This window comes from Oncorhynchus tshawytscha, linkage group LG10, assembly GCF_018296145.1.
Source record: "Oncorhynchus tshawytscha isolate Ot180627B linkage group LG10, Otsh_v2.0, whole genome shotgun sequence".
NCBI classification, from domain to species: Eukaryota; Metazoa; Chordata; class Actinopteri; order Salmoniformes; family Salmonidae; genus Oncorhynchus; species Oncorhynchus tshawytscha.
Window position 1 is genome coordinate 7,061,467 of NC_056438.1, and position 12,500 is coordinate 7,073,966.

Sequence of the window (12,500 nt, forward strand, 5' to 3'; positions counted from 1 at the left end):
TCTGGAGCTAGCCAGCTGAAGAGTTCCATCAGCCACTCCTGAGCTACAATCACCTACCCGGACCCGTTTTACTGCCAACCCCACCGGGCCTTCACGACTGGACTACTTACGTTATCTTCCCGAGGGAGTTCTCCAACTGGCCCCTCCGTCACAACGTTATCTGAACGCCCATCTGTGGTCCGCTAACCGTTAGCTGTCTTATCGGCTGCTATCTGAATAGGTCTATCGGACAATTTTTCTTGGGTCACTATATCTATATCTATTTTGCCAATTGGATTGATCCCTTCTACCACACGGAACCCCACTAAACTACCGACGGAAACGCACAAGGTGACTAAAAACAGACCTCCATCCTATGCTAGCTTGCTACCGATGGCCCGGCTAGCTGTCTAAATCGCCGTGACCCCCAACCAACCTCTCTACTCACTGGACCCTTTTGATCACTTGACTAAGCATGCCTCTCCTTAATATCAATATGCCTTGTCCATTGCTGTTCTGGTTAGTGTTTATTGGCTTATTTCACTGTAGAGCCTCTAGTCCTGCTCACTATACCTTATCCAACCTATTAGTTCCACCACCGACACATGCAATGACATCACCTGGTTTCAATGATGTTTCTAGAGATAATATCTCTCTCTTCATCACTCAATACCTAGGTTTACCTCCACTGTATTCATATCCTACCATACCTTTGTCTGTACATTATACCTTGAAGCTATTTTATCGCCCCCAGAAACCTCCTTTTACTCTCTGTTCCGGACGTACTAGACGACCAATTCTCATAGCTTTTAGCCATACCCTTATCCTACTCCTCCTCTGATCCTCTGGTGATGTAGAGGTGAATCCAGGCCCTGCAGTGCCTAGCTCCACTCCTATTCCCCAGGCGCTCTCTGTAACCATTACTTCTGTAACCGTAATAGCCTTGGTTTCATGCATGTTAACATTAGAAGCCTCCTCTATAAGTTTGTTTTATTCACTGCTTTAGCACACTCTGCCAACCCGGATGTTCTAGCCGTGTCTGAATCATGGCTTAAGAAGACCACCAAAAATTCTGAAATCTCCATCCCTAACTACAACATTTTCAGACAAGATAGAAAGGGGTGGTTTGGAATCTACTGCAAAGATAGCCTGCAGAGTTCTGTCCTACTATCCAGGTCTGTACCCAAACAATTTGAACTTCTACTTTTAAAAATCCACCTCTCTAAAAACAAGTCTCTCACGGTTGCCGCCTGCTATAGACCACCCTCTGCCCCCAGCTGTGCTCTGGACACCATATGTGAACTGATTGCCCCCATCTATCTTCAGAGCTCGTGCTGCTAGGCAACCTAAACTGGAACATGCTTATTAACACCCCAGCAATCTTACAATCTAAGCTTGATGCCATCAATCTCACACAAATTATCAATGAACCTCCCAGGTACCACCCCAAAGCCGTAAACACGGGCACCCTCATTGATATCATCCTAACCAACTTGCCATCTAAATACACCTCTGCTGTCTTCAACCAAGATCTCAGCGATCACTGCCTCATTGCCTGCTTCCGTAATGGGTCAGCGGTCAAATGCTCCCTGAAACACTTCAGTGAGCAGGCCTTTCTAATCGACTTGGCCAGGGTATCCTGGAAGGATATTGATCTCATCCTGTCAGTAGAGGATGCCTGGTTATTATTTTGAAATGCCTTCCTCACCATCTGAAATAAGCATGCCCCATTCAAGAAATCTACCACCATGAACAGATATAGCCCTTGGTTCTTTCCAGATCTGACCTTACCTTGATTTCAAATCAGACAGTTTTTCAGTCAGCTACTTGACAATTACCAGACAGTTACCTGACAGTTACCTGACAGTTACCATACAGTTACCAGACAGTTACAGTTTGACAGTTACCAGACAGTTACTTGACAGTTACCTGACAGTTACCAGACAGTTATTTGACAGTTACTTGACAGTTACTAGACAGTTACTTGACAGTTACTAGAGAGTTACCTGACAGTTACCTGACAGTTACTAGACAGTTACTTGACAGTTACTTGACAGTTACCGGGCAGTTACCAGACAGTTACTAGACAGTTACTTGACAGTTACCTGACAGTTACCAGACAGGTACCAGACAGTTTACAGTTACTAGACAGTTACTAGACAGTTACCTAACAGTTACCAGACAGTTACAGACAGTTACCTGACAGTTACTAGACAGTTACTAGACAGTTACCTGACAGTTACTGACAGTTACCGGGACAGTTACTAGACAGTTACTAGACAGTTACTAGACAGTTACTAGACAGTTACTAGACAGTTACTAGACAGACAGTTACCTGACAGTTACCTGACAGTTACCTGACAGTTACTAGACAGTTACCTGACAGTTACCAGACAGTTACCTGACAGTTACCTGACAGTTACTAGAGTTACAGTTACCAGACAGTTACCTGACAGTTACCTGACAGTTACCTAGACAGTTACCTGACAGTTACCAGACAGTTACCAGACAGTTACCTGACAGTTACTAGACAGTTACTAGACAGTTACCTGTTACAGTTACCAGACAGTTACCTGAGTTACCTGACAGTTACCTGACAGTTACTAGACAGTTACCTGACAGTTACAGACTGACAGAGTTACCTGACAGTTACTAGACAGTTACCAGACAGTTACCTGACAGTTACTAGACAGTTACCAGACAGTTACCAGACAGTTACCTGACAGTTACTAGACAGTTACCAGACAGTTACCAGACAGTTACCTGACAGTTACAGTTACTAGACAGTTACCTGACCAGTTACCTGACTGACAGTTTACCTGACAGTTACCTGACAGTTACCTGACAGTTACCAGACAGTTACCAGACAGTTACCTGACAGTTACCTGACAGTTACTAGACAGTTACTAGACAGTTACCAGACAGTTACCAGACAGTTACCTGACAGTTACCAGACAGTTACCTGACAGTTTACTAGACAGTTAGACAGTTACCAGACAGTTACCTGACAGTTACTAGACAGTTACCTGACAGTTACCTGACAGTTACCTAGACAGTTACCTGACAGTTACCTGACAGTTACTAGACAGTTACCTGACAGTTACCAGACAGTTACCAGACAGTTACCTGACAGTTTACTAGACAGTTACCAGACAGTTACCACAGTTACTAGACTTACCTGAAGTTACTAACTCAGTTACCTAGTTTGACAGTTACCAGACAGTTACCAGACAGTTACCAGACAGTTACCAGACAGTTACCAGACTTTACCTGACAGTTACTAGACAGTTACCTGACAGTTACCAGACATTTACCTGACAGTTACCAGCCAGTTACTAGACAGTTACTAGACAGTTACCTGACAGTTACCTGACAGTTACCAGACAGTTACCAGACAGTTACCAGACAGTTACCTGACAGTTACCTGACCCTAGACAGTTACCAGTGTTACCAGACAGTAACTAGACAGTTACCAGACAGTTACCAGACAGTTACCAGACAGTTACCTGACAGTTACTAGACAGTTACCAGACAGTTACTAGACAGTTACTAGACAGTTACCTGTTACCAGACAGTTACCAGACAGTTACTAGACAGTTACCTGTTACCTGACAGTTACTAGACAGTTGACAGTTACCTGACAGTTACTAGACAGTTACCTGACAGTTACCAGACATTTACCTGACAGTTACCAGCCAGTTACTAGACATAGCAGAAACAGCTCTAACAGAGAAACGACCACTGTCCTTCAATCTAACTCTCTATTCATCTACTTCTCTCCTCTCTCTCTCTTTACCTCTTCATCCCTCCATCTGTCCTCTCCAGGACACAGCCGGAGTCCAGCCGTATCCTGATCAGTGTGCGTGACGTTATCCTGACGTTTCATCCACGCCCGTCCACACACACAGCAGGGGCAGCCGCTATGCTGGCCTGCGCTGAGGCCGGGCCGATGTAGTGGATGTCGCGGTGGGTAACACGCACACACGCGCGTGCACGCACGCACACACACACGCACACGCACGCACGCACGCACGCACACACACACACACGCACGCACGCACGCACGCACACACACACTAACTATTAATATGTTGTCGAAGGTGGACTCCATGGCAGGGATGACGTCACAGCCCAGCATGGGAGCCATGGTGGCCTGCACCAAAGGAACCAAACTCGACACTGGTATGTGACTGGCCCACGGCCCTGTCAATCAGTATGGAGATTGCCTCTATATACTAATCAGAGCCCATTCTAAAATGTCTGTTATTGTATTGAACCCGTCCACTTAATTAGTTAGATTGATCAATAACTAAGATGGCGATTTATTAATTTACCGACTGACTAACCGATTGATCGATTGAAATCCAAATCGCATCACCAACAGATGAAAGCTACAACCTTAGTCTGCCTGCCTATCAGCTGGTTCCTACTGTAGTCTGCCTGTCAATCAGCTGGGTCCTACTGCTGTCTGCCTGTCTATTAGCTCCTTCCTACTGCAGTCTGCCTGTCTATCAGCTGGGTCCTACTGCAGTCTGCCTGTCTATCAGCTGGGTCCTACTGCAGTCTGCCTGTCTATCAGCTGGGTCCTACTGCAGTCTGCCTGTCTATCAGCTGGGTCCTACTGCAGTCTGCCTGTCTATCAGCTGGGTCCTACTGCAGTCTGCCTGTCTATCAGCTGGTTCCTACTGCAGTCTGCCTGTCTATCAGCCGGTTCCTACTGTAGTCTGCCTGTCAATCAGCTGGGTCCTACTGCTGTCTGCCTGTCTATTAGCTCCTTCCTACTGCAGTCTGCCTGTCTATCAGCTGGGTCCTACTGCAGTCTGCCTGTCTATCAGCTTGGTCCTACTGCAGTCTGCCTGTCTATCAGCTGGGTCCTACTGCAGTCTGCCTGTCTATCAACTGGTTCCTACTGTAGTCTGCCTGTCAATCAGCTGGGTCCTACTGCAGTCTGCCTGTCTATCAGCTGGGTCCTACTGCAGTCTGCCTGTCTATCAGCTGGGTCCTACTGCAGTCTGCCTGTCTATCAGCTGGTTCCTACTGCAGTCTGCCTGTCTATCAGCCGGTTCCTACTGTAGTCTGCCTGTCAATCAGCTGGGTCCTACTGCTGTCTGCCTGTCTATTAGCTCCTTCCTACTGCAGTCTGCCTGTCTATCAGCTGGGTCCTACTGCAGTCTGCCTGTCTATCAGCTTGGTCCTACTGCAGTCTGCCTGTCTATCAGCTGGGTCCTACTGCAGTCTGCCTGTCAATCAGCTGGGTCCTACTGCTGTCTGCCTGTCTATCAGCTGGTTCCTACTGCAGTCTGCCTGTCTATCAGCCGGTTCCTACTGCAGTCTGCCTGTCAATCAGCTGGTTCCTACTGCAGTCTGCCTGTCTATCAGCTGGGTCCTACTGCAGTCTGCCTGTCAATCAGCTGGGTCCTACTGCTGTCTGCCTGTCTATTAGCTCCTTCCTACTGTAGTCTGCCTGTCAATCAGCTGGGTCCTACTGCTGTCTGCCTGTCTATTAGCTCCTTCCTACTGCAGTCTGCCTGTCTATCAGCTGGGTCCTACTGCAGTCTGCCTGTCTATCAGCTTGGTCCTACTGCAGTCTGCCTGTCTATCAGCTGGGTCCTACTGCAGTCTGCCTGTCAATCAGCTGGGTCCTACTGCTGTCTGCCTGTCTATCAGCTGGTTCCTACTGCAGTCTGCCTGTCTATCAGCCGGTTCCTACTGCAGTTTGCCTGTCAATCAGCTGGTTCCTACTGCAGTCTGCCTGTCTATCAGCCGGTTCCTACTGCAGTCTGCCTGTCAATCAGCTGGGTCCTACTGCTGTCTGCCTGTCTATTAGCTCCTTCCTACTGCAGTCTGCCTGTCTATCAGCTGGGTCCTACTGCAGTCTGCCTGTCTATCAGCCGGTTCCTACTGCAGTCTGCCTGTCTATCAGCTGGGTCCTACTGCTGTCTGCCTGTCTATTAGCTCCTTCCTACTGCAGTCTGCCTGTCTATCAGCTGGGTCCTACTGCAGTCTGCCTGTCTATTAGCTCCTTCCTACTGCAGTCTGCCTGTCTATCAGCTGGTTCCTACTGCAGTCTGCCTGTCTATCAGCCGGTTCCTACTGCAGTCTGCCTGTCTATCAGCTGGGTCCTACTGCAGTCTGCCTGTCTATCAGCTGGGTCCTACTGCAGTCTGCCTGTCTATCAGCTGGTTCCTACTGCAGTCTGCCTGTCTATCAGCTGGTTCCTACTGCAGTCTGCCTGTCTATCAGCCGGTTCCTACTGTAGTCTGCCTGTCAATCAGCTGGTTCCTACTGCAGTCTGCCTGTCTATCAGTCATTGAAAACCACGTTCATTCATTTGTCAGTTCGTTTTCTTTCGTTTATTCATATGCTATTATTATATTTATTCATTAATTATTTTGTTTTGTTGGTTCGTTCAGTCGTCCTGCTTTTCACTTCGTACGCTGTGCAGCAGCATGTTGATAGTGTGTTATAAATCCTCCAGTCAGTCTTTCTAAGGAAATTACTTCTTGTTGAGAGGGTGAAGAGGGTACGGGTGTTTAACCGGTGTTTAACGGGTGTTTAACCGGTGTTTAACCGGTTTTTAACGGGTGTTTAACCATTTAAAGTTAGTTTAGAACTAATTCTTATTTACGATGATGGCCTACCCCCGGCCAAACCCGGTCGACACGGTCGGCCAATTGTGCGTCGCTCTATGGGACTCCCAGTCACAGCCTGGTGTGATACAGCCTAGAATCGAACCAAGGTCTGTATGGACGCCTCTGAGATGACTGATCACTAAGATGGAGGGAAGGGAGGAAGGCAGTCAGAATGGGGGTTGGAGGAAGGGAGGGAAGGGAGGAAGGGAGTCCGAATGGGGGTTGGAGGAAGGGAGGGAAGGGAGGATGGGAGTCAGAATGGGGGTTGGAGGAAGGGAGGAAGGGAGGAAGGGAGTCAGAATGGGGGTTGGAGGAAGGGAGGGAAGGGAGGAAGGGAGTCAGAATGGGGGTTGGAGGAAGGGAGGGAGGGAGTCAGAATGGGGGTTGGAGGAAGGGGGGGGAGGGAGTCAGAATGGGGGTTGGAGGAAGGGAGGGAAGGGAGGAAGGGAGTCCGAATGGGGGTTGGAGGAAGGGAGGGAAGGGAGGAAGGGAGTCAGAATGGGGGTTGGAGGAAGGGAGGAAGGGAGGAAGGGAGTCAGAATGGGGGTTGGAGGAAGGGAGGGAGGAAGGGAGTCAGAATGGGGGTTGGAGGAAGGGAGGGAGGGAGTCAGAATGGGGGTTGGAGGAAGGGAGGGAAGGGAGGAAGGGAGTCAGAATGGGGGTTTGAGGAAGGGAGGAAGGGAGATGGAGATGGAGTGATGGCTTGGGAAAATATCCCAAATCCCCACCCTGTCACACCTGACAAGAGAGGAAGGATCCAAATCTCCCCTTGGCTTCACACCTGAGTGATGATATTGTTCTTGTCTTAGCATTTATATAATTTGCATTCCTCCCATCTCAGGCAGACGCACACACCAACAAGCTCTCACAGTCTCACAGTGCGGACATTGACGTCTATCCAAGTTGATCTAAACGCCACATTTCCAGGTGTTTTTGACGGGTAAACTCAGGATCCTTTTCGTTTCTGCAAAATGTCTGATTTAGAACGTACAACCTTCTGAGTCACAGGATTCCGCCTTTCCACCCCCTGGTGGTATTAACGCTCACTGTTGCCCCTAGTGGATGGTTTTGAAGGCATTTCCCGAAGTTGAGTGTTGGGGGGGCAGCGTAGCCTAGTGGTTAGAGCGTTGGACTAGTGACCGAAAGGTTGCTGGATCGAATCCCCGAGCTGACAAGGTAAAAATCTGTCGTTCTGCCCCTGAACAGGCAGTTAACCCACTGTTTCTAGACCATCATTGAAAATAAGAATTTGTTCTTAACTGACTTTCCTCGTTAAATAAAGGTAAAATAATAAATAAAAAAACATGCACACACCATCCTTTGCCAAAGGAAATAGATCATAATCAACAATAACAAAAAGAATAAAGACATTTCAAATGTCGTTGATGCGAAAAGGGAAAGTAAATAAACATAAATATGGGTTGTATTTACATGCACACTGTGGTATTTCACCCAGTAGATATGGGAGTTTATCAAAATTGGGTTTGTTTTGGAATTCTTTGTGGATCTGTGTAATCTGAGGGGAAATATGTCTCTCTAATATGGTCATACATTGGGCAGGAGGTTAGGAAGCGAATGTCAAAAACACTTTGAAATGTTTTCAGCAACTTGTATGAACGTCTCAGTCTGCAGTAAGACTATGCGATCTTGTTGGTGTGTGTGCAGTGTGTATGTAGTGTGTGTGTGTGTGTGTGTGTGTATGTAGTGTGTGTATGTAGTGTGTGTGTGTGTGTGTGTGTGTGTGTGTGTGTGTCTCTGTTGTCTGCAACGCTGCAGAGAGTTGGTTAATTGAGTTGTCTAGAAGATGTCAGTTTATTTAGCTTGACAGCTGTAGCAGTGCACACACACACACTCTCATAGACACACACACACACACACACACACACACACCGTCCGAGCGATATTGAGCATCATTTATTCAAGCCGTGCCGTATCTGTTATCAGCTCATTTGACGGGACAGTTTTCACTGCAGACCACTCAACCGGGAGACGTGACAACACACACACCCACAGAGGCAGGCAGACACACACACACACACACACACACATACACACACACACACACACCCACAGAGGCAGGCAGACACACACACACTCACCCACAGAGGCAGGCAGACACACACACACACACACACACACACACACACACACACACACACACACACACACACACACACACACACACACACACACACACACACACACACATACACAAACCAACTAGGTCTCACAGTCTCACTGTAGAATTAGTTTCTCTGAACATCAAATTTAGGATTTGGCTCCAAACTTGTTTTTAACACCCTGGGTTTGACTCCTCCTCTGTGGTTTGACTCCTCCTCTGTGGTTTGACTCCTCCACTGTCTCCTCCTCTGTGGTTTGACTCCTCCTCTGTGGTTTGACTCCTCCACTGTCTCCTCCTCTGTGGTTTGACCCCTCCTCTGTGGATTGACTCCTCCTCTGTGGTTTGACTCCTCCTCTGTGGTTTGACTCCTCCACTGTCTCCTCCTCTGTGGTTTGACTCCTCTGTGGTTTGACTCCTCCTCTGTGGTTTGACTCCTCTGTGGTTTGACTCCTCCTCTGTGGTTTGACCCCTCCTCTGTGGTTTGACTCCTCCTCTGTGGTTTGACCCCTCCTCTGTGGATTGACTCCTCCTCTGTGGTTTGACTCCTCCTCTGTGGTTTGACTCCTCCACTGTCTCCTCCTCTGTGGTTTGACTCCTCTGTGGTTTGACTCCTCCTCTGTGGTTTGACTCCTCCTCTGTGGTTTGACTCCTCCTCTGTGGTTTGACTCCTCCTCTGTGGTTTGACTCCTCCTCTGTGGTTTGACTCCTCCTCTGTGGTTTGACCCCTCCTCTGTGGTTTGACTCCTCCTCTGTGGTTTGACCCCTCCTCTGTGGTTTGACTCCTCCTCTGTGGTTTGACCCCTCCTCTGTGGTTTGACTCCTCCTCTGTGGTTTGACCCCTCCTCTGTGGTTTGACTCCTCCTCCCGCTGCTCAGCGTGTTCTGTTTCTCCGAACATCACTTTTCTAACACACAACGTTCTGATCCAGACACATGGGATCATGTCCATCTGCCACACAACGTTTTGATCCAGACTCATGGGATCACGCCCATCTGCCCCGTCCGTCCACAACGTTCTGATCCAGACTCATGGGTTCATGCCCATCTGCCCCATCACAACGTTCTGATCCAGACTCATGGCTTCATGCCCATCTGCCCCATCACAACGTTCTGATCCAGACTCATGGCTTCATGCCCATCTGCCCCGTCCACAACGCGTTCTGATCCAGACTCATGGCTTCACGTCCATCTGCCCCGTCCACAACGTTCTGATCCAGACTCATGGCTTCACGCCCATCTGCCCCATCACAACGTTCTGATCCAGACTCATGGCTTCACGCCCATCTGCCCCATCACAACGTTCTGATCCAGACTCATGGCTTCACGTCCATCTGCCCCATCACAACGTTCTGATCCAGACTCATGGTTTCACGCCCATCTACCCCATCACAACGTTCTGATCCAGACTCATGGCTTCACGCCCATCTGCCCCATCCACAACGTTCTGATCCAGACTCATGGCTTCATGCCCATCTGCCCCATCACAACGTTCTGATCCAGACTCATGACTTCACGCCCATCTGCCCCATCACAACGTTCTGATCTGATCCAGACTCATGGTTTCACGTCCATCTGCCCCATCACAACGTTCTGATCCAGACTCATGGTTTCACGCCCATCTGCCCCATCACAACGTTCTGATCCAGACTCATGGTTTCACGCCCATCTGCCCCGTCCACAACGTTCTGATCTGATCCAGACTCATGGTTTCACGCCCATCTGCCCCATCACAACGTTCTGATCCAGACTCATGGCTTCACGCCCATCTGCCCCATCTACAACGTTCTGATCCAGACTCATGGCTTCATGCCCATCTGCCCCATCACAACGTTCTGATCCAGACTCATGACTTCACGCCCATCTGCCCCATCACAACGTTCTGATCTGATCCAGACTCATGGTTTCACGTCCATCTGCCCCATCACAACGTTCTGATCCAGACTCATGGTTTCACGCCCATCTGCCCCATCACAACGTTCTGATCCAGACTCATGGCTTCACGTCCATCTGCCCCGTCCACAACGTTCTGATCCAGACTCATGGCTTCACGTCCATCTGCCCCGTCCACAACATTCTGATCCAGACTCATGGCTTCACGCCCATCTGCCCCATCACAACGTTCTGATCCAGACTCATGGCTTCACGCCCATCTGCCCCATCACAACGTTCTGATCCAGACTCATGGCTTCACGTCCATCTGCCCCATCACAACGTTCTGATCCAGACTCATGGTTTCACGCCCATCTACCCCATCACAACGTTCTGATCCAGACTCATGGCTTCACGCCCATCTGCCCCATCCACAACGTTCTGATCCAGACTCATGGCTTCATGCCCATCTGCCCCATCACAACGTTCTGATCCAGACTCATGGCTTCACGCCCATCTGCCCCATCACAACGTTCTGATCTGATCCAGACTCATGGTTTCACGTCCATCTGCCCCATCACAACGTTCTGATCCAGACTCATGGTTTCACGCCCATCTGCCCCATCACAACGTTCTGATCCAGACTCATGGTTTCACGCCCATCTGCCCCATCCACATGTTCTGATCCAGACTCATGGCTTCACGCCCATCTGCCCCATCACAACGTTCTGATCCAGACTCATGGCTTCACGCCCATCTGCCCCATCACAACGTTCTGATCTGATCCAGACTCATGGTTTCACGTCCATCTGCCCCATCACAACGTTCTGATCCAGACTCATGGTTTCACGCCCATCTGCCCCATCACAACGTTCTGATCCAGACTCATGGTTTCACGCCCATCTGCCCCATCCACATGTTCTGATCCAGACTCATGGCTTCACGCCCATCTGCCCCATCACAACGTTCTGATCCAGACTCATGGCTTCACGCCCATCTACCCCATCACAACGTTCTGATCCAGACTCATGGCTTCACGCCCATCTGCCCCATCACAACGTTCTGATCCAGACTCATGGCTTCACGCCCATCTGCCCCATCACAACGTTCTGATCCAGACTCATGGCTTCACGTCCATCTGCCCCGTCCACAACGTTCTGATCCAGACTCATGGCTTCACGCCTATCTGCCCCATCACAACGTTCTGATCCAGACTCATGGCTTCACGCCCATCTGCCCCATCACAACGTTCTGATCCAGACTCATGGCTTCACGTCCATCTACCCCATCACAACGTTCTGATCCAGACTCATGGCTTCACGCCCATCTGCCCCATCACAACGTTCTGATCCAGACTCATGGCTTCACGCCCATCTGCCCCATCCACAACGTTCTGATCCAGACTCATGGCTTCAAGCCCATCTGCCCCATCACAACGTTCTGATCCAGACTCATGGTTTCACGTCCATCTGCCCCATCACAACGTTCTGATCCAGACTCATGGCTTCACGCCCATCTGCCCCATCCACAACGTTCTGATCCAGACTCATGGCTTCATGCCCATCTGCCCCATCACAACGTTCTGATCCAGACTCATGGTTTCACGTCCATCTGCCCTGTCCACAACGTTCTGATCCAGACTCATGGGTCCATCTGCCCCATCACAACGTTCTGATCCAGACTCATGGTTTCACGTCCATCTCAAATCAAATCAAATTTTATTTGTCACATACACATGGTTAGCAGATGTTAATGCGAGTGTAGCGAAATGCTTGTGCTTCTAGTTCCGACAATGCAGTAATAACCAACAAGTAATCTAACTAACAATTCCAAAAAAACTACTGTCATACACAGTGTAAGGGGATAAAGAATATGTACATAAGGATATATGAATGAGTG

The 12,500-nt window shown here is 49.1% G+C and overlaps 1 protein-coding gene and 1 long non-coding RNA gene across 2 annotated transcripts in view; both read left to right on the forward strand.

Annotated features, from left to right (window-relative positions):
* The window catches only part of LOC112240916 (pyruvate carboxylase, mitochondrial-like), a 492,742-nt gene that overhangs the window by 411,422 nt on the left and 68,820 nt on the right, over positions 1–12,500 (forward strand). The window lies entirely within an intron of this gene.
* The window catches only part of LOC121847407, a 17,059-nt gene continuing 8,481 nt past the window's right edge, over positions 3,923–12,500 (forward strand). The window contains exons 1-2 of the long non-coding RNA XR_006084257.1: positions 3,923–3,945; positions 4,080–4,161. This is a non-coding gene — a long non-coding RNA (uncharacterized LOC121847407). The remainder of the gene's footprint in view (positions 3,946–4,079; positions 4,162–12,500) is intronic.